Consider the following 20,856-nt stretch of genomic DNA (forward strand, 5'->3'; position numbering starts at 1 on the left):
CCAGTTATGCCACTCCTTGGCATATACACAAAGGACTTAAAATCAGCATACAACAGTGATACAGCCACATCAATGTTTATAGAAACTCAATTCACAATAGCCAAACTATGAAACTAACCTAGATGCCCTTCAACCAGATGAATGGATAAAGAAAGTATGGTAAATAAACACAATGGAATACTACTCAGCCTTAAAGAAGAATGAAATTATGGCATTTGCCAGTAAATGGATGGAGCTGGAGAATATCATGCTAATCAAAACAAGCCAAACCCAAAGAATCAAAGGTTGAATATTTTCTCTGATATTCGGATGCTAATTCACAATAAGGGGGGTTAGGGAAGAATAGAGGTACTTTAGATTAGACATAGAGGAGTGAAGGGAGGGGAGGGAGCATAGGGATAGGAAGGGTAGTATAATGAATTGGACATTATTGCCCTATGTACATATATGATTATGTGACCTGTGTAACTCTGCATCATGTACAACCAGAAGAATGAGAAGTTATACTCTACTTATGTATGATGTGTCAAAAAGCATTTTAATGTCATGTATAACTAATTAGAACAAATAAACAACACTCTGGAAAAAAAAAAAAGAAAAAATATCTTTCTCTACAGGAACATGTACTTCACTAATCATTTCATTACTTCATTCATGCTATATTTTTTTCTGAATAATTTTGTGACTCCATTCATTTGTGCTTTTCTTCACATATTGTGTACAAAATGATTTTTCCACTTCCTCAAGACAGTAAGAGCATTGACTTATCTTTTTCAAGATGTATTTTTTTTCAGTTACACTTAATACAAGAGCCCCAAAACAAGAGAGGGCTCAACCTGGATGTAGTTGTAGAAGACATATGTTGTCCAAATTCCATCTTTGGCCTTCAGTCCATCAGCATTTCTTCAAAGTCCACTGTGCCTTCCTAAGACAGTTTCAGGTTTTCCAGGGTCAATCTGTGCACCTACCTCCCTGGGTCCTGCTCCCACACTTGTAAGTATCCTTCTCTTATAAGTAGCTCTCTTTTCACTGTTCCAACCTCAAAAAATAAAAAAAAAAGAGGTGGACTTGTTCTGGTTCTTATTTTTAACTACTTGATTGATAAATGATTTATGCTATGTTAGCAAGTTTTTCATCACTGTGACAAAACACCTGAGAAAATCAATTCAAAGGAGGAAAATTTTATTTTGACCCATGGTTTCAGAGGTTTCAGTCCAGGATATTTGTCCCCATTGATTTAGGTCTTTGGTACAGACAGAACATCATGGTGGGAAGAACATGGTAGAGCGAAGTATCTCACCTCATGGCATCCAAGAAGCAGAGAGAGACAAACAGAGAAAGAGAAAGAGGGCAGGGGAGAGCCAAGATCAAGACATACCCTTGAGGAGTTTCAAGATGGCGGACTAGGGGGCGGCTGCATTTCACGTTGCTCCAGGACGCAGGATTCAAAAGAGGAGATAGTGAGAGACTTGGGACCAACTCAAAGCTGCTGGGTGAGTCTCTCCCACTGGGGAGGCATCCCGGATGGGGCGGTAGCCCCGGAACACAGGGAACTTTGTGAAGTAGAGTTGCTCGGCGAGACGCCCCTCCCCACACTGGAGCAGTAAACACGGACAACTGGGAGCATCATAGAGGAGGTGGCTCAGCACAGCGCTTGGACTCGGAGCAACCACTGGGGCTCTGGGCGGCTGCCTGAGAAGGAGCTGCGTGGCGAGCTGTTTAGACCCAGAACGACCGCTTCTGAACACCGGTGGGTTGCCCGGAGGAAGAGGAGAAGTGCGGCGGGTCGCTTGGTCTAGGAGTGACTGCATCAGAGCCATAGGTGGTTGCCAGAGGAGGAGCTGCGTGGCGAGCTGTTTGAACTCAGAACGACCGCTCCTGAACACCGGTGGGTTGCCTGGAGGAAGAGGAGAAGTGCGGCGGGTCGCTTGGTCTAGGAGTGACTGCATCAGAGCCACAGGCGGTTGCCAGAGGAGGAGGCGAGTGGTGAGTTGATTGGACTAAAAGCGACCACTCCTGAACACCGGTGGCCTGCCTGGAGGAGGAGCGTGGTGGGTCACTTGGTCTCGGAGCCACCGCTCCTGAACACCAGGGGGACTACCCCGAGGAGGAGGAGGAGGAACAGGGCGGGTCACTTGGACTTGGAGTGACTGCCTAGGGCTACGGGTGGTTGGCGGGAGGAGGAGACACGAAGTGAGTTGCTTGGGCTCCTAGTGACTGCGTTGGAAACCCAGCCGCTGTCCAGAGGAGGAGGTGTGTGGCGGGTCTCTGGGTATCGGAGCTATTGTACGGGGCTCCAGGTGGCGGCTCAGAGGAGGGGCTGCATAGCCAGGCGATTACGTGCAGAACAGGGTCCCAGGAGCTAGGTGGCTTCTTGCTGGAAGAGCCGCACAGAGACACGCCTAGGGGCGGAGCAAAGTTTCCAGGACTGCGGGCAGAGTCTCTGGGAGAGGCAGCCTAAGGAGACTCGTCTGCGAAGGGTGAGGCTCCCAGGCCCAGGAGGTAGGTCCGGGCCCCTGAGAACATTGCAGAGGAAGACAGCCCAGCCCAGACGGTAGTTGTAGATTGAGGGGAACCTCTAGGAGGGGAACTGATCAGCAAGACGTCCCCACCGAGTGAGTCTTCCCTGCCGGGTGAGGTTTTCCCACAGGGACGGTGAAACCAGAGACACAGGCACAAACAGGACTTGCCTCAGCCCGCAGCTTAGTTCCCCGTTGGATGACCATTGGTCAACAAGTGGAGGCACCTCTGCCCACTAGCAGGGAATATACGCCACCTGAGGGTCACCACCCCTAGAGAGGCAGTTTCTTCGTGGAGCTCCGCATTATCAACTTCCTCCAAGACTTCAGGCTACTGAAGGATAAGAGGGGATATACTAGCAATCTTCAGGGACATTATAAGTCGATAGAGGAAATCTGCAATATCTTAATGACCCACTGATTCCTGAACAATATGAGAAAACAAGGGAAGAAAATGCCCCAAACAAATCTAGATGTTACATCAATAAAATCCAACGACAGCATGGCAGAAGAAATGACAGAAAGGGAGTTCAGAATGTACATAATTAAAATGATTAGGGAAGCAAACAATGAGATGAAAGAGCAAATGCAGGCATTGAATGATGAGATGAAAGAGCAAATGCAGGCATTGAATGATAGCACCAATCGACAGTTAAAAGAGCAAATACAGGAAGCAAAAGATCATTTCAATAAAGAGTTAGAGATATTCAAAAAAAACCAAACAGAAATCCTTGAAATGAAGGAAACAATAAACCAAATTAAGAACTCCATAGAAAGCATAACCAATAGGATAGAACACCTGGAAGACAGAACTTCAGATATTGAAGACAAAATATTTAATCTCGAAAGCAAAGTTGAACAAACAGAGAAGATGGTAAGAAATCATGAACAGAATCTCCAAGAACTATGGGATATCATGAAAAGGCCAAATTTGAGAATTATTGGGATTGATGAAGGCTTAGAGAAACAAACCAAAGGAATGACTAATCTATTCAATGAAATAATATCAGAAAATTTCCCAAATTTGAAGAATGAAATGGAAAATCAAGTCCAAGAGGCTTATAGGACTCCAAATACACAAAATTACAACAGACCCACACCAAGGTACATTATAATGAAAATACCTAACATACAAAATAAAGACAGAATTTTAAAGGCAGTGAGAGAAAAGAACCAGATTACATTCAGGGGGAAACCAATACGGATATCAGCAGATTTTTCAATCCAGACCCTAAAAGCTAGAAGGGCCTGGAACAACATTTTTCAAGCTCTGAAAGAAAATGGATGCCAACCAAGAATCTTATACCCAGCAAAACTTACCTTCAAATTTGATGATGAAATAAAATCATTCCATGATAAACAAAAGCTAAAAGAATTTACAAAAAGAAAGCCAGTATTACAGAAAATTCTCAGCAAAATATTTCATGAGGAAGAGATAAAAAACAAAGAAGCATATCAGCAAAGGGAGGAATTACCCTAAAGGAACTGTCAAATAAAGGAGGAACCAAGATGTGTCAAAAAAGAAATAAATAAATAAATAAAATTTTAAATATGAACCAAATGACCGGGAATACAAATCATATCTCAATAATAACCCTGAATGTTAATGGCCTGAATTCATCAATCAAAAGACATAGACTGGCAGATTGGATTAAAAAGAAAGATCCAACAATATGTTGCCTGCAAGAGACTCACCTCGTGGAAAGAGATACCCATAGACTAAAGGTGAAAGGATGGGGAAAAACATACCATGCACATGGACTCAGCAAAAAAGCTGGAGTATCCATCCTCATTTCAGATAATGTGGACTTCAAGCCAATGTTAGTCAGAAGGGATAAAGAAGGACATTTCATACTGCTTAAGGGAAGCATAAATCAGCAAGATATAACAATCATAAACATCTATGCCCCAAACAGTGGCTCATCCATGTATGTTAAACAAATCCTTCTCAATTTTAGAAACCAAATAGACCATAACACAATAATACTAGGTGATTTTAACACGCCTCTCTCACCACTGGACAGATCTTCCAAACAAAAATTGAACAAAGAAACCATAGATCTCAATAACACAATCAATAATTTAGACTTAACAGACATTTATAGAATATACCACCCAACCAAGAGCGAATACACTTTCTTCTCAGCAGCACATGGATCCTTCTCTAAAATAGACCATATATTATGCCACAAAGCTAATGTCAGCAAATACAAGAAGATAGAGACACTACCTTGTATTCTATCAGATCATAATGGATTGAAGTTACAAATTAATGGAAGAGTAAAAAACAGAAACTACTCCAACACCTGGAGATTAAACAATATGCTATTACATGATGAATGGATAACAGAAGATATCAGGAAGGAAATTAAAAAATTCTTGGAGGTAAATGAGAACAAAGAAACATCATATCAAAATCTCTGGGACACTATGAAAGCAGTACTTAGAGGAAGATTTATTTCATGGAGCGCATTTAATAAAAGAAGTAAAACTCAAAAAATAAATGACCTAACACTACAGCTCAAAGCCCTAGAAAAAGAAGAACAGACCAACACCAAAAGTAGTAGAAGACAGGAAATAGTTAAACTCAGAGCTGAAATCAACAAAATTGAAACAAAAGAAACAATACAAAAAATTGACAAAATAAATAGTTGGTTCTTCGAAAAAATAAACAAAATTGATAAACCTTTAGCCACACTAACAAAGAGAAGACGAGAGAAAACCAAAATCACTAAAATTCGGAATGAACAAGGAAATATCACAACAGACACGACTGAAATACAAAACATAATTAGAAGCTATTTTGAAAATCTATACTCCAACAAAATAGAAAATTTCGAAGACATCAACAGGTTTCTAGAGACATATGAATTGCCTAAACTGAACGAGGAGGACATACACAATTTAAATAGACCAATTTCAAGTAATGAAATAGAAGAAGTCATCAATAGCCTACCAACAAAGAAAAGTCCAGAACCAGATGGGTTCTCAGTCGAATTCTACAAAACCTTTAAAGAAGAGCTCATTCCAATACTTCTCAAAGTATTCCATAAAATAGAAGAGGAGGGAACCCTCCCAAACTCATTCTATGAAGCCAATATTACCCTGATACTTAAACCAGACAGAGACACATCGAGGAAAGAAAATTTCAGACCAATATCCTTAATGAAAATCGACGCAAAAATTCTCAACAAAATTTTAGCAAATCGCATACAAAAACATATTAAAAAGGTAGTGCACCATGATCAAGTGGGTTTCATCCCAGAGATGCAAGGTTGGTTCAACATCAGGAAATCAATAAATGTCATTCACCATATCAATAGACTTAAAGTCAAGAATCACATGATTATTTCGATAGATGCAGAAAAAGCATTTGATAAAATACAGCACCCCTTCATGCTCAAAACACTAGAAAAAATAGGGATAGTGGGAACATTCCTTAACATTGTAAAGGCCATCTACGCTAAGCCCATGGCTAATATCATTCTAAATGGTGAAAAACTGAAAGCATTCCCTCTAAAAACTGGAACAAGGCAGGGATGCCCTCTTTCACCACTTCTATTCAATATCGTCCTTGAAACTCTAGCCAGAGCAAATAGACAGACCAAAGAAATTAAAGGGATACGAATAGGAAAAGAAGAACTCAAACTATCCCTATTTGCTGATGATATGATTGTATACTTAGAGGAACCAGGAAATTCCACCAGAAAACTTTTAGATCTCATAAGTGAATTCAGTAAAGTAGCAGGATATAAGATCAATGCACATAAATCTAAGGCATTTTTATACATAAGCGATGAATCTTCAGAAAGAGAAATCAGGAAAACTACCCCATTCACAATAGCATCGAAAAAAATAAAATACTTAGGAATCAATCTCACAAAAGAGGTGAAAGACCTCTACAATGAGAACTATAGAACACTAAAGAAAGAAATTAAAGAAAACCTTAGAAGATGGAAAGATCTCCCATGTTCTTGGATAGGAAGAATTAATATTGTCAAAATGGCCATACTACCAAAAGTGCTATACAGATTCAATGCAATTCCAATTACAATCCCAATGATGTACCTTACAGAAATAGAACAAGCAATCATGAAATTCATCTGGAAGAATAAAAAACCCAGAATAGCTAAAGCAATCCTTGGCAGAAAGAGTGAAACAGGGGGTATCGCAATACCAGATCTTCAACTCTACTACAAAACAATAGTAACAAAAACGGCATGGTATTGGTACCAAAATAGAAAGGTGGATCAATGGTACAGAATAGAGGACACGGACATGAACCCAAATAAATACAATTTTCTCATACTAGACAAAGGGTCCAAAAATATGCAATGGAGAAAAGATAGCCTCTTCAACAAATGGTGCTGGGAGAATTGGAAATCCATATGCAACAGAATGAAACTAAACCCATATCTCTCAACATGCACGAAACTAAACTCAAAATGGATTAAGGATCTCAGAATCAGACCAGAGACCTTGCATCTTATAGAAGAAAAAGTAGGTCCAGAGCTTCAACATGTCGGCTTAGGACCAGACTTCCTCAACAGGACTCCCATAGCACAAGAAATAAAAGCAAGAATTAATAACTGGGATAGATTCAAACTAAAAAGCTTTCTCTCAGCAAAGGAAACTATCAGCAATGCGAAGAAAGAGCCTACAGAGTGGGAGAAAATCTTTGCCAATCATACTTCAGATAGAGCACTAATCTCCAGAATCTATAAAGAACTCAAAAAACTCTACACCAAGAATGTAAATAATCCAATTGACAAATGGGCTAAGGAAATGAATAGACACTTCACAGAAGAAGATCTACAAGCAATCAACAAACATATGGAAAAATGTTCATCATCTCTAGTAATAAGAGAAATGCAAATCAAAACCACCCTAAGATTCCATCTCACCCCAATTAGAATGGCGATTATCAAGAATACAAGCAACAACAGGTGTTGGCGAGGATGTGGGGAGAAAGGTACACTGATACATTGCTGGTGGGGCTGCAAATTAGTGCAGCCTCTCTGGAAAGCAGTATGGAGACTCCTTAGAAAACTTGGAATGGAACCACCATTTGACCCAGCTATCCCACTCCTTGGCCTATACCCAAAGGACTTAAAATCAGCATACTACAGAGATACAGCTACATCAATGTTCATAGCTGCTCAGTTCACAATAGCCAGATTGTGGAACCAACCTAGATGTCCTTCAACTGATGAATGGATAAAGAAACTGTGGTATATATACAATGGAATATTACTCAGCCATAAAGAATGATAAAATTATGGCATTTGCAGGCAAATGGATGAAACTGGAGAATATCATGCTGAGATAAGCCAATCTCAAAAAACCAATGGACGAATGATATCGCTAATAAGTGGATGATGACACATAATGGGGGGTGGGAGGGGTTAGTGTTAGGGTTAGAGTTATGGTTAGGGAGGGGGGCAAGAATGGAGGAGGGAAGGACTGTATAGAGGGAAAAGAGGGGTGGGAGGGGTGGGGGGAAGGGGAAAAAAATAACAGAATGAATCAAACAACATTACCCTATGTAAATTTATGATTACACAAATGATATGCCTTTACGCCATGTACAAACAGAGAAACATGTATCCCATTTGTTTACAATAATAAATAAATAAATAAATAAATAAATAAATAAATAAATAAATAAAAAAGACATACCCTTTCAAGCCAAACCCAAATAGTGATCTACTTCCTACATCTAGGCCCCCACCTCTAACAACTCCTGATAATCCATTCAATTATGAATTTATCAATGGATTAATCCATTGAAGAAGTTAGAGCCCTCATGATCCAATCATGTCTCCAGAGTCCTACCTCTGAGTACTGATACCTGCAACCATGTCTTCAACACATAAGCCTTTGGGGAACACTTCAGATCCAAACTATAACATATGCCAAGTTATCAGTGACTGAAGGGGGAACACTTTGGGGCATAATCATTTTTAAGAATAACCAATGAACAATTTGCCTTAAACCAAAATAGACTTATTCTTTAAAAGGCAGTTAAACATTATAGCAGTTTAATGGAGAGAAACTTCCTGAGCCAATTCTTTTAATTAGTGATTGTGGCCTCAATTTTCAACATTCTAGAACTGCAGTTTATCATGCTATTGATTGTTAAGTACCAGAAATACAACATTTTTTTCACTGTGATACCATTATTTTAGTATTTTGAAATTTTAAAATTGAAGTTATTTGTTGAATTATTTTACTTTGAAAACTACCCAGAGAATTAAACCCAACATAAAAAGAAAGACCTTGGGATCTCTCAAGGCTTCTGGCCTAGTAAAATTAGAAGATTGAAACACTAATTCAGATTTTCTTAGATCAAATTCACTCTAGTTCTACTTTCCCTGAATGTGTAAGAAGCAAGCCTCTCTGAAATAGAATTATATAGAACAAAGACTCAACTGCAAGACAAGACTCCCTTCCAATGGGGTCAGTTTGATAGTGAAAGCTAGCAGGGTTTCATGGTGGAATCTCCTTATCTGCCTGACCGATTTGTTTTGTTTGTTTGAACAAAGGCCATTTCATAACAGAAGCTAAGAACCCAGCATCCAGCAAGCTCACTACTGAGACTTAAGCAACAAAAGCTTCAGTTGTCAATAAAAATATTGCAGTCTTTAATAAAAATAAAAATTTCTGAAAGACCATCTTTATTCTGTGACAAAAAGATGGAATTATTTTTAAAGAAGAGTTTTGGAGGAAAATGTTTGGATTTAGTTTCTGTTTATCCCTTCACTATTCCTCTGTAAAATATGAAAAAATATTTTCTTGTACTGAAAAAATTTGCCCCAAAACTAGGCTCAGAGGTAATGTCCCTGATGCACATTGTTCTTAAGACCATACTTAAAATCCAAGCATCTAATTTACTTTCAATTTTCAGGTTTGATTTTCTTCATTTAATGTGCTATTTAGTTTATTTTATGCACTTATTCTTATTGCTTTTTTTCCTCCTAGGACTCAGAATGATAATATGTGCTTAATGTTTATGTGTTTGAAACTTAAGCTTTGTGCAAGGTTTTATTTTTACACAGTTTTATATGTGAAAATATCAAATATTTAGTTTCTATGGCTTTTAAAACTTTTCGAATTGTAGAAACCATTTTAACTAAATCATAAGTATTAATACCAGTCTATAAATACATTCTGAAAAGAATGAAAGCCCCTTTGTTCTAACAGTGGCACCATGATTTTCCATGGGTCATCTCAATAATCCAGGAGTCCTGCCTGGATACACAGGTGAATGTTTGGTTTACTGTTCCAGGACTCACCCTCCTTTCCTCTGACCATCAGTCCACCATCTCTTTGACTCAGGGGTGTCTTCTGACCCTGCAGCCTTGGAAATGGGCAACAGTTACTGCTTGGGCATCAACCTTTTGCCTAGCACTGTGCTATGTGCTGGACACCATCTTTCATTTAATTGTCATAGTAATTCAGAATGATTCTTATCAAAATTCCCATTTTACATTTGAGGAAATGGACACCAAGTGTGGTTGAACAATGCAGGAAACTTCACGATGCAGGAATCCCTTGCTCCAAGCCCAACTTCTTGTGTCCTCTTCCCTATATGGGAACTCTTCATCTCCTTTTTGTGTCAAGCCTGCAGAAATTACTCTGCACTCTTGCACGTGACACTTTTTTAATAACAAAATAACTTTCTAATAATTAAATAGCATTTTAGGCTAACCAGGTTAGAAGTGAGATTAGATGACCCTTGTGGTTTCCTGTATCCCAGGAGGGAAGGAAAGTCCATAAAATGTCAAAGACAGCAAACACCTAAGTTAGCTATAGGAAATGTGGTAAAGCAGTCCAGAAAAAAAAATGCTTTTTCTTAAATCAAAAATGTAAATTGAATGTCTTATTTGCTCTTCAATAGTAAATATATATATACTATATTTTATATGATAATACTAATATACTATAATATATATTTATGTATTTACTAATACTAATATACTATAATATATATTTATGTATTTACTATATAAGCAAATATATATACTATATTTATATTACATATAAATATATATTTACTATATATACATATATATGTATAGAGAGAGAGAGAGGGAGAGGGGAGAGGAAAAGAGATTTTCTGAGCATTTATTCTCTTTAGGTGACTAATAATAATATCTGCCATTTGTGGGGCACAGACTGCTAAGAGCCTCATGTTCATCAACAGTTTACTGAACACTGTAAACACCACAGGGTTCAAACTCCACAAAGTTTTTATTTTCCTCCCATCCTGGCTTTAACATGCTCCATTGAAACTCCCATTTCCAAGATTTTATGGCATCTCTACCAGATGCCAGCTTTCCAACCTCTTCAGGTTGTAAGAGACACAGTCCAGATTCATCCACTTCAGTTTCTCATCCAGTTTAAATGGACACCTATCCCCCACTCTCAGCCCAGGGACTCTTGCCCCACCCCTGCACCTTCTGTATCACTTTCTACGTACAGGATGGTAAGAAAAGATTCACAAAAGAGAATTGGAATGTTTTGGCTTACCAGATCCATTGTGACCTCTGCCCTCTACCAGACAACCATCCAAATGCTGTGTCTCCTGGGATGCACCTGATGATTTTTTGCAAAACCCTTTGGCAGCCTCTTCACTGTATGGCCATGTCTCACAGGAAATCAGCTCCAGTGGACCTCTTCCAGGCTTCCCATTCCCATTCCAGTATAACCCACCCTATGGACTTTTGTTGCTGGGGTCTCTTCTCTTAGCAAGACACAGTGTGGGGCAAGATCCCATCATGGTGGTTCAAGCCTGGCACTTTCCATGGTGCCCACTTGCCCCACAGAATACTCAGACAATGGGAGCAGGCTCCATTCTCCAGCTGCTTGTTTTCACTACTCTGAGTTCTCTCCTTAAATTTCTTTCTCATTGCTCCTGTAGACAAAAAGAACAGTTCTGCAAATTCATTGCCTGAGTAGTCAACCAACTGAAAAATGAGATTCCAGGCTCAACTTCTTGCAGGCAAATCTAATCTCTACAAATCTTCCTTTTGGAACACTTCATTGGCTTATTGTAGAAGGAGAGGGAAGAAAAGACACAAAATTATTTCTGAAGCAGAAGATTTACAATTCAATAGTTCCCTCAAGATTAGTGACTAGAGGGTGATAACTGAGGTAACAGAACGGATTTGCTTTTTAATAAATCCTGGTTATCTGCTCATCCCCTAATTATCACCTATTTGTCACCAACTTTGGAGCCAAGTTGCCAATTCTGAGATAATAAGCGAAGTCCCACTTAGTATTAGTATTACACACAACCCTGCAACATAGATATTTTTATGCCGTAGGCAAGTGGACTGCAAATAATAATTAATATTAACATCAGGGCAGAAAAACTTCCATCACTTTACATTATGCTTGGCACATTAAAGGACTCAATAAATATTTATGGAATGTATAAATAATGTAAATAAATAGTTCAAAATCATGCTTAGGAAATGGTTAACTGGCATTCAAATCCATTGCTTTTGGGTCATCAGTGTCTCCTAAACAAAGGGTCACCCTCATACAAATGCTGACATGTCATGTAAAAGCTCCTTCACTCAAATATACCTTTTGATGAAATATCTCATTTCTGTCCCAACATTGGAAACTAGCCTTGTGATGTTTTTGTCCACATACATGTGAAACCAATCAGCAAGTCCTAAGCACAGAATGAGCTTATTCTGCCTAGGCTTGGCTTTCTATATTTTACATAGTCAAATTTTTCCATAGCAAAAACTTTACTGTTCACAAAGATCATCCTCCTCTGAACTTTTCTATTTTCAGTTGCTTAATAAGCAGCCTCTACATACATTTTTCATCTCCTAATTCCTGTTGATACTCAACTTCAGTCATATAAATGTTGGTTGATTCCCTTTAGGGACTTTACATTCAAAAAGTATTGGATGAGTCAATGGATGGATGGATGGATGGATGGATGGATGGATGGATGGATGGGATAAATGCCTAAATTTCAGGTAGTTGACACTTGGGGAAAGTCTCTTAGTTAATGGCAATCTTAAAAGTCTAAAAAGCACATGAGTCTTAGAGACTTGAAGAATGAGTCAAATGACTTTGAAATGTGAAGATATACCCTAAATAAACATGAGAAATATCTGAAAAACTAACTTTAAGATATTTATTTAAAATTTTGACACTTGATTCTTACCTGTATTATTACAGAGGAAGAAACATTGATAAACATTTGGCTCTTTAGAATTGTATCAAGATGGAAAAACTGAGAATTTAGGAATACTCTGAGAAAAGGAGTAGAGAGATATCCAATACTGCTAAGAGAAGAGTCAAGTTTTCACTCAACTTTGTCTGCACTGGGTAAATTTCAAGTAACCTTTGCCTTCCTAGCCCAAGCTAAAGCATAGGATTAACAGGGAGCAGCAGCAGCTCAAACTCTCCCTGGAAAAAGATTGAACTGGAAAAGATTGAAGGTTATTCTTCTTGGGCTCCACCTCAGAGGTTCATGGTCTGAGTCTCTGAGAGTCAAGGGATACAAGTAAATGAAAGAAGAAGGAACATATTGACTTTTGACTTTGGTCAGTAGTGCTACTGTGGTATTGCCAGAGATAGAGTGGCCTCAATCAATAATTTAAAAACTAACCAAGGAATTAAGAAGTGGAGAGAAACAGTCTACTGGCTTGGTTTAGAAGGCCAGATGAGTAAAGAAGGGTGGTGGCAACTCAGTACCACATAGTGTCCTCATCTATGCAAGCCCAGGTGTCTATCCTTGATATGGATCAGACTCTCTCATGGGTTTCTGGTAATTTCCCAGAGAGAACAATGTGTTCCCTGCTATGTGTATGAAGGACTTCCAAAACATGTTTGTGTATGCATACCAGTAGTTAGGGACTGTCTTAATTGCTCTATGTCACATACTTCCTTTCTGGGGTACATTGACTTCAGACCGGCTAGGCAAGTTCTCAGAAGTGAGGCTAGTTCCTGGGTACAGGCAGGGCACATTGCTGGCATGACCACAAAGGCCATGTAATGGAGGCATAAATAGTTTTTTAGGGAACCCAAATGTTCCTGCAAGCCATAGTTTAAAAAATATTCTGTTGTAAGGAGTAAATATAGATGTGGTTTCAGCTAACCTCCTACTATGGTCACAGAGGCCTTCTTTGGAAATCTGCACCTGTTTCTCCTGGTGAGATCCTCTCTCTGGGCATGATTACTCACCCTGTGGGAGCTAAGATAACACAGATTAACACCAGGGCTGGTACTGCCAGTTTGGAAGCACTGACTCACTCCAGGCTCCTCATACTCCCTTATCAGGAGAGAGAAATCTGAGTGGAGGGAGGGATTAGTCAACATGGCCTGAGGAGCCCCTGTGGGGACTCTTGGGGTTTCCCGTAAGTAGAAAAGGGGTCATGAGAATAACTGCGAACTCCCAGGCCATTTGGAAAGGGAATGTAGTTCATCTGTCTTGGATTCTAATATCAAACAGCAGCTGAAGTATTGTAGAGTATTTTAGGGATAGATTATTGGATATCATAAGATTTGACCATTACCAACCTACTCTTACAGACAAGGTAGGTCCATAAAAAAATGGGGAACACCATTGAACTTTCTAAACTCAAAACTGGTGGCATTTCTCATCTTCCAATATATCCAGAACTTTGACTAACCACTCCTAACACATCTTTCTTCTTATGGTCTTGCTCTGCAGTCACTAAGCACATAGTCTTTTCACCCCAACTCCATCCTCCTGTAACTCTCTCTTAAATTCATAGTTCTATTGGACTTGTCCATCCTACTATTCCATAGGCCCCTCAAATTCGACATATCCAGAATTAACTTTGTCATAAGAGCCTGCACAGTATCATGGTTTAAAACACAGAGGCATGTTATGGAAGTAATTGAGTTTGAATTGTGCTTGCACCTCTAAATAGCTGTGTGAGCCTAGGAGGTTGCATATCCTCCCTGGGCTGCAGCTTAATTGCCTACACAATAAAAATACTAGTACTTTCCTCACAAGGTTGTAGTGAGAGACAAGTAAATTAAAGCCTGTAAAGTAATTGTCACCATTTATCATATTAATAGTTTAAAGAATGAATAATAAAGGAATGAATGAAGTAACACATTTAATGGAGAGCCCAATATTTAGTTAGTCAAGCTCCTAATAACAAATAACTCAAAACATGAAATGCAGGATTTGAGAAGTCCAGATATGACCAGCAATTTTGACAGTAGCTAAATTATCTTGATCAAATCACATAACCTTTTCAATCCTCATTTCCTCCCATATAAAACAGGGATGGCACTTTGTTTAGATATGAGGTGTCCCCCAAAACCTCATGCTGCGTGAGACAATGCAAGGATATTCAGAGGTGAAAGTGCTAGATTATGAGAAGTATAACCTCATCAGTGGATTAATACACTGACATGGATTAACTGGTTGGGAATCATAGGCAGATAGAGTGTGACTGGAAGAAATAGATCACTGGGAGACTACCTTTGGGTTTTATGTTTTGTCCCTGGTGGGCAGAACTCTTTCTCTGCTTCCTGGTTATTCCTGTGTCCCGAGCTTATTTCTCTACCATGCCCTTCTGCTATGATGTTCTGCCTCATCTGAGGCCCAGCTTATGGAGTCTGCTGACCATGGACTGAAACTCTGAAGCTGTGAGCCAAAATAAACTTTTCCTCCTGTAAGTTGTTCTTGTCAGATCTTTTGGTCACAGCAAAGCAAAGTTGACTAAAACACTTAGTTGGATGTTGACTCTGTGTCAGGCATTAGGATGAGTACTTTATAAGCATTGAGTAGTAATCATTTTAGAATAATCACTGAAGATACAAGATTAAACATTCCTTTCATTCAATAATTATGTAGTGACTATTAAATTTCAGGAGTTGAAATTCAAAGGGTACAAATTATGAACAATTTGAATAGGTGGTTCACTAAAGGAAGATATATAAAAAGATGATAAACAGATGTATTAGTCAGGGTTCTCCAGCAAAAAAAGAAACAATTTATTAGAATTTATTAGATTGACCAACATGATCATAGACTGTATACTACTACCATGGCATCTACAGGATGGAGAGCCAGGAAATAAGTACTTGCTCTGTCCAAGAAGCTGGAGTATTAGAATAAGAGGGACCTAGGATGCAGACCTGGTCTAAGGTTGAAGACCTGGAAGCTCCCTGGAGAGTCACTAATGCCAAGTCTGCATTCAAAAGTTGAAGAATCTTGATCGTGATGGCCCCAGGCAATGGCAGCAGCAAAAAACACACTACCTTGAGAAGAGTCTAGTGTGCATGAATGGGAGCTTCCTCCTTCCTTTGCTTTTTTGTTAGAGCAGGCCCCCAGCCTATTAAAAACTGCCATTCACATTAAGGGCAGGGCTTCCCCTCTCAGTTCACTGACCCACAAGCCAATCATCTCTGGAAACATCTGCATACGCACACTCAGAAATGTACTTTGTCAATTTTCTAGGCATCTCTCAATCCAGTCAAGTTGACAAACCAGATTAGCAGCAAGTGAAAAGCTTGCTGCTCATTAACTCTAAGAGAAAGGCAAATTAAAATTTCAAAGACATATCACTATACACCCATTGGAATATTAAGTTTAAAAAACTAACCTCACGAACTATTGACAAGTATGTAAATAACCAGAAGTCTCAGATATTGTTGGTGGAAGTAAAAAAATGTACATCACTTGGAAAATTCTTTAGCACTTTCTTATACATATATCATCTTATTAAATATGTATTGACTGACTGACCTATAAATTCCACTTCTAGATATATACCCGAAAGAAATGGAAACAAATCCACAAAACATATTTGAGCAAAAATGTTTATAGCAAGTTTGTTAATTGCATTTGCCAAGGTTTTCCAGAGAAACAGAACCAATAGGTTGTAAGTATATATATACAATCATGCTGTATTACTTAACGAAGGGGATGCACTCTGAGCAATGCATTATTGGTGATTTTGGCACTGTGAGATCATGATAGCACACATTACACACACCTACTTGATGTAGCATACTACATACCTAGGCTATATCATACAGCTTATCACTCCTAAGCTACCAACTTGTATAGCACTGTACTGAATACTGTAAGCAATTTCAAAACAATGGTAAACACTTGTATATCTAAGCACAGAAAATATATAGTAAAAATATGGTGTAGAAATAAAAAATAGTGCACCTATGCTGTAGATTGGATCTAGTATGTCCCCTAGAGGACCATATGTTAAAAGTTTGGTCTTCAGCTTGGTGCTGTTGGGAGGTGGTGGACCTTTAAGAGGTGGAGCCTAGTAGAAAGTAGTTGGAGAGTATTTTGGGACTCTCACCTCTCTCTCTCTCTCTTTCTCTCTCTCTCTCTCTCTGCCTTCTGGTCATCATGAGTTGAATGAATGAATAGTCATCGGCTATTCATTTCTACCATGATTCCTGCACTGTGCTGCTGTAAGCCCAAAGCAATAGGTCTAAGTGACCATGGATTTAAACCTCTGAAACACTAAGCCAAAATAAACCTTTCCTCCTTAAGATTGCTGATTTCCGGTATTGTGTCACAGTAATGGAAAGCTGACTGACATCACCTATACAAAATACGAACCCTAAATGAAGCTTGTAGGACTGGAAGTTTCTCTTGGTAAGTCAGTGACTAAATGGTGTGTGAATGTGAAGGCCCAGGACATTACAGTTCACTGCTGTAGATTTTATAACACTGCAAACTTAGGCGACACTGAGTTTATAAAAATATTTTTCTTCCTTCAATAAAACATCAACCTTAGTTTACTATAACTGTTTTACTTTATACACTTTTAATTTTTTTAACTTTTTAATTTTTTACTCTTTCATAACACTTAGCTTAAGACAAACACATTGTAGAACTGAATGAAAATATTTTTTCTTTATATTCTTATTCTTATAAACTTTCAATTTTTAAATTAAAAAATTTCTTTTTTTAATTTTTCGTGTTTTGGTTATGAACTAAGACACAAACATTAGGCGAGGCCTGCAAAGAGCAGGATCATTAATATCACTATATTCAGCTCCACATCTTACCCTACTGGAAGGTCTTTAGGGACAATAACACACATGGAGCCATCACCTCCTGTGATAACAATGCCTTCTGCTGGAATTCCTCCTGAGAGACCTGCTGGGACTGTTTTATTGCTCACTTTTTTTTTTAATAGACATATAAATAGAAGCATACTCTAAAACAATGATAAAAAAGTGTAATGCAGTAAATGCATAAATCATTAACAGTTGTTTATTGTCATTATCAAATACCATGTACTGTACATAATTACAACTGCTACACTTTTATACAACTGGCAGTGAAGTAAATTTGTTGACACCAACAGTATCAGAAACACATGAGCAATGCTTAGCACTGTGGTGTTACATCAGCTACAATGTCATTAGGTAATAGGAATCTTTCACCTCTATTATGGAACCACTATCTCATATGAATCCATCACTGACCAAAAGGTTTTAATTCTATGCACTGTAATGAGTGTGAATGCACACACACACACACACACACACACACACACACATACACATCCCAACCCATACACATAGAGACAGAGAGGAAGATTTTAAGGAATCAGCTTATGTGATTATGGGGACTGGTAGACTCAATATCTGCAAGGAAAACTAGCAGGCTGGAGATCCAGGGAACAGCTGACATTTCAGCCCCGAATCTGAAGACAGCCTGAAGGTAGGATCCCTTTTTCCTCCAAAACTCAGTCTTTTTCCGTTAAGGCATTCTGCACACTGGATGAGGCCCACCCCCATGTTATAGAGGGTAATTTGCTTTACTCAAAATCTACCAATTTAATATGACCCAGTTATATCACTCCTTGATACTTATGCTAAAGAACTGAAGTCATCATACTGCAGTGATTACATGCATACCCATATTTAAAGTAGCACAATTCACCATAGTCAAAGTATGGAACCAGCCTAGGTGTCCATCAACAGATGAGTGGATAAAGAAAATGTAGTATATATACACAATGGAATTTTAGCCATAAAGAAAAATGAAATTATGTCATTTTCAGGAAATTAGTTAGAACTTGAGACCATTATGTTAAGCAAATAAGCCAAACGCAGAAGGCCAGAGGTTGCATGTTTTGGCTCACATGCTAGAGAGAAAAGGGCAAAAAAAAGGTAATGAGGGATCTCATGAAAATTGAAGAGAGATCAATAGAGGAAAGGGACCAGAGGTAGGGAGGAGAGGATGGAAAGAGTAAATTCTGGGGAATGAATTTGGTCAAATTATACTGCTATATTAGGGCATGTACAAATATGTAATGACAATTTGCACCATTATGTACAACTGTAATGCACCAATAAAAAAAGTATGGAATAAAAGTCTGCTGACTAAATGTTAATCACTTCTAAAAAATATTTTCCCAGAAATGTCTAGATTGGGGTTTAACTAAATATCTGTTTACTATATCCCAGCCAAGTTAACACATAAAATTAATCATTATATCCATTATTACCCAAAACTGGAAATAAATTAAATGTTAAATAAATATATTGTGGTACATTCCTACAGTGGAATACTACAAAGCAATAAAGAAGTACGAACTACCGATAGATGCAAAATACTGTCAAAAGAAAGAGGCTGAACAAAAAACTCTGTATGATCCAATTTCTGTGAAGTTCAAGAACAGGTAAAACCAACCTATGACGTAAATAGCAGAGAAGCTGCCCATGAGAGGTGGGGATTCACAGGAAACGAGAAGGAGTGTTCTAGAGTAATAAATGTATTCTTCATTGAATGTTGATTAGAAGGATATGTATAGTTTTTAAAATTCACCCAATTATATATTTAAAGTTGTGTATTTCACTGTATGCAAATTTTACTTGGATTTTTTTTTTTTTTTAAATTGAATGATTATAGTTCTTTCCTTTAAGGAGTTTACAGCCTCCTGGGGAAGGCAGGCAGGCAGACATTTACAACATAGTGTGACGTGTGGAGAACTTAGGTTAATTAGATAACTGAAGCTTTAAAAGGGGGAGGCAGGGAATGGGTACTGGTATTCTTAAAAACACCACACGTATTGTGATGTACAGCTCAGAGTGAGAACACCTGGACTCATCAGGGACTTATAAGGGTCAGGACTTTGTCCACCACTATTCACCTTTGAAGCCCCAACAGGTACAGGGTCCAGTTCAGCAAATATACTTGTTGGATGAATGTCAAAATCCAATGCTTCATCTGATAAAACCAAAACAAAAGTCCTGTGCCAAGTATCATCTCTTGCCTTCAATTTCCTTCCAGCATTTTATTAATATGTTTGGCCATGAGCCTTTGAGAGCGTTGAGAGTAGAACCCAGAAATGACAAATGTATTTCATCCTGTCTGTGGACATCAAGCATTTGGGAGTAGCAGCCCAGACACTGTGTTAAGGAGGATTCTGAGACTGAGTGGTCTCAACAAAAGAGAACATCTTAACTGGTTAATACTGCCTGCCATAGGTGTGGAAAATGCTGTGCGACACGTTTTCTATCTCAGAACAGCCCAAACTTAAGTACCCCATAATATCTAAATAAAAAAAGTAAGTTATATATACAGAGGTAATGCATGTTGAGTGAATCAATCAGAACTGTTCCAATATAGAAAAAAAAAAGAATTATTAAAGGCAGGTGTGGTGGCTATAGTTCCAACACTGGACACTGGACACTAAGGAGACTGAGGCAGGAGGATGCCTTGAGTCTAAGAGTTCAAGACCAGCCTGACCCCCATAATAGGACCCCATAACAAAAAAAAAAAGGAGGAATAATTGGAAAACCAGCTCAAAGACCAGCACCTTGAAACGACTGTATTGATTTATTTAGATGTTGCCAGTGTCTAGGAATGAGCAAGTTCCCCTGTGAGCTGCAACACATACTAATAGAATGTTCTTGAATAGATACAGCCAGGTATTCTACTCATGTATGTTGGTTAAATATGTGTGTCTAGCCTTGACTGGCATCTATGGATCAGTCACTTATAGAAATCTAGAATTGAACTGGAAAAATCAAGTAGGGTGGACTTAGAATAATAATTAAAATTTATCAAAAGTTGGGCTGAGGTGTAGCTCAGCAGCAGAACACTTTTCTAGCAGGCATGAGGCCCTGGTTTCAATCCCAGCACCATAAAAAAATAATGTTAACTGTGTTCCTGGCTTTGTACTAAATATGCTCAAGGTCTTATGTTATTTACTTGCCAGTGAATTCTACAATGAGGCAAATTTTGCCCTAGAGACCAAGGTGGAAACTGGTTGAGAAGAAGTGGCAGAGAAGAATTCCATGCATAGCACATCTGACTCCAAGGGTCTACATGGTC

General features: G+C 38.5%; 1 long non-coding RNA gene across 1 annotated transcript in view; it reads right to left on the reverse strand.

Annotated features, from left to right (window-relative positions):
- LOC124991716 (uncharacterized) overlaps nucleotides 1-11,468 on the reverse strand; it is a 24,248-nt gene extending 12,780 nt beyond the window's left edge. The window contains exon 1 of the long non-coding RNA XR_007109932.1: nucleotides 11,052-11,468. This is a non-coding gene — a long non-coding RNA (uncharacterized LOC124991716). The remainder of the gene's footprint in view (nucleotides 1-11,051) is intronic.
- Between the last annotated feature and the right edge of the window lie 9,388 nt (nucleotides 11,469-20,856).

This window comes from Sciurus carolinensis, chromosome 8 (assembly GCF_902686445.1).
Source record: "Sciurus carolinensis chromosome 8, mSciCar1.2, whole genome shotgun sequence".
Lineage (NCBI taxonomy): Eukaryota > Metazoa > Chordata > Mammalia > Rodentia > Sciuridae > Sciurus > Sciurus carolinensis.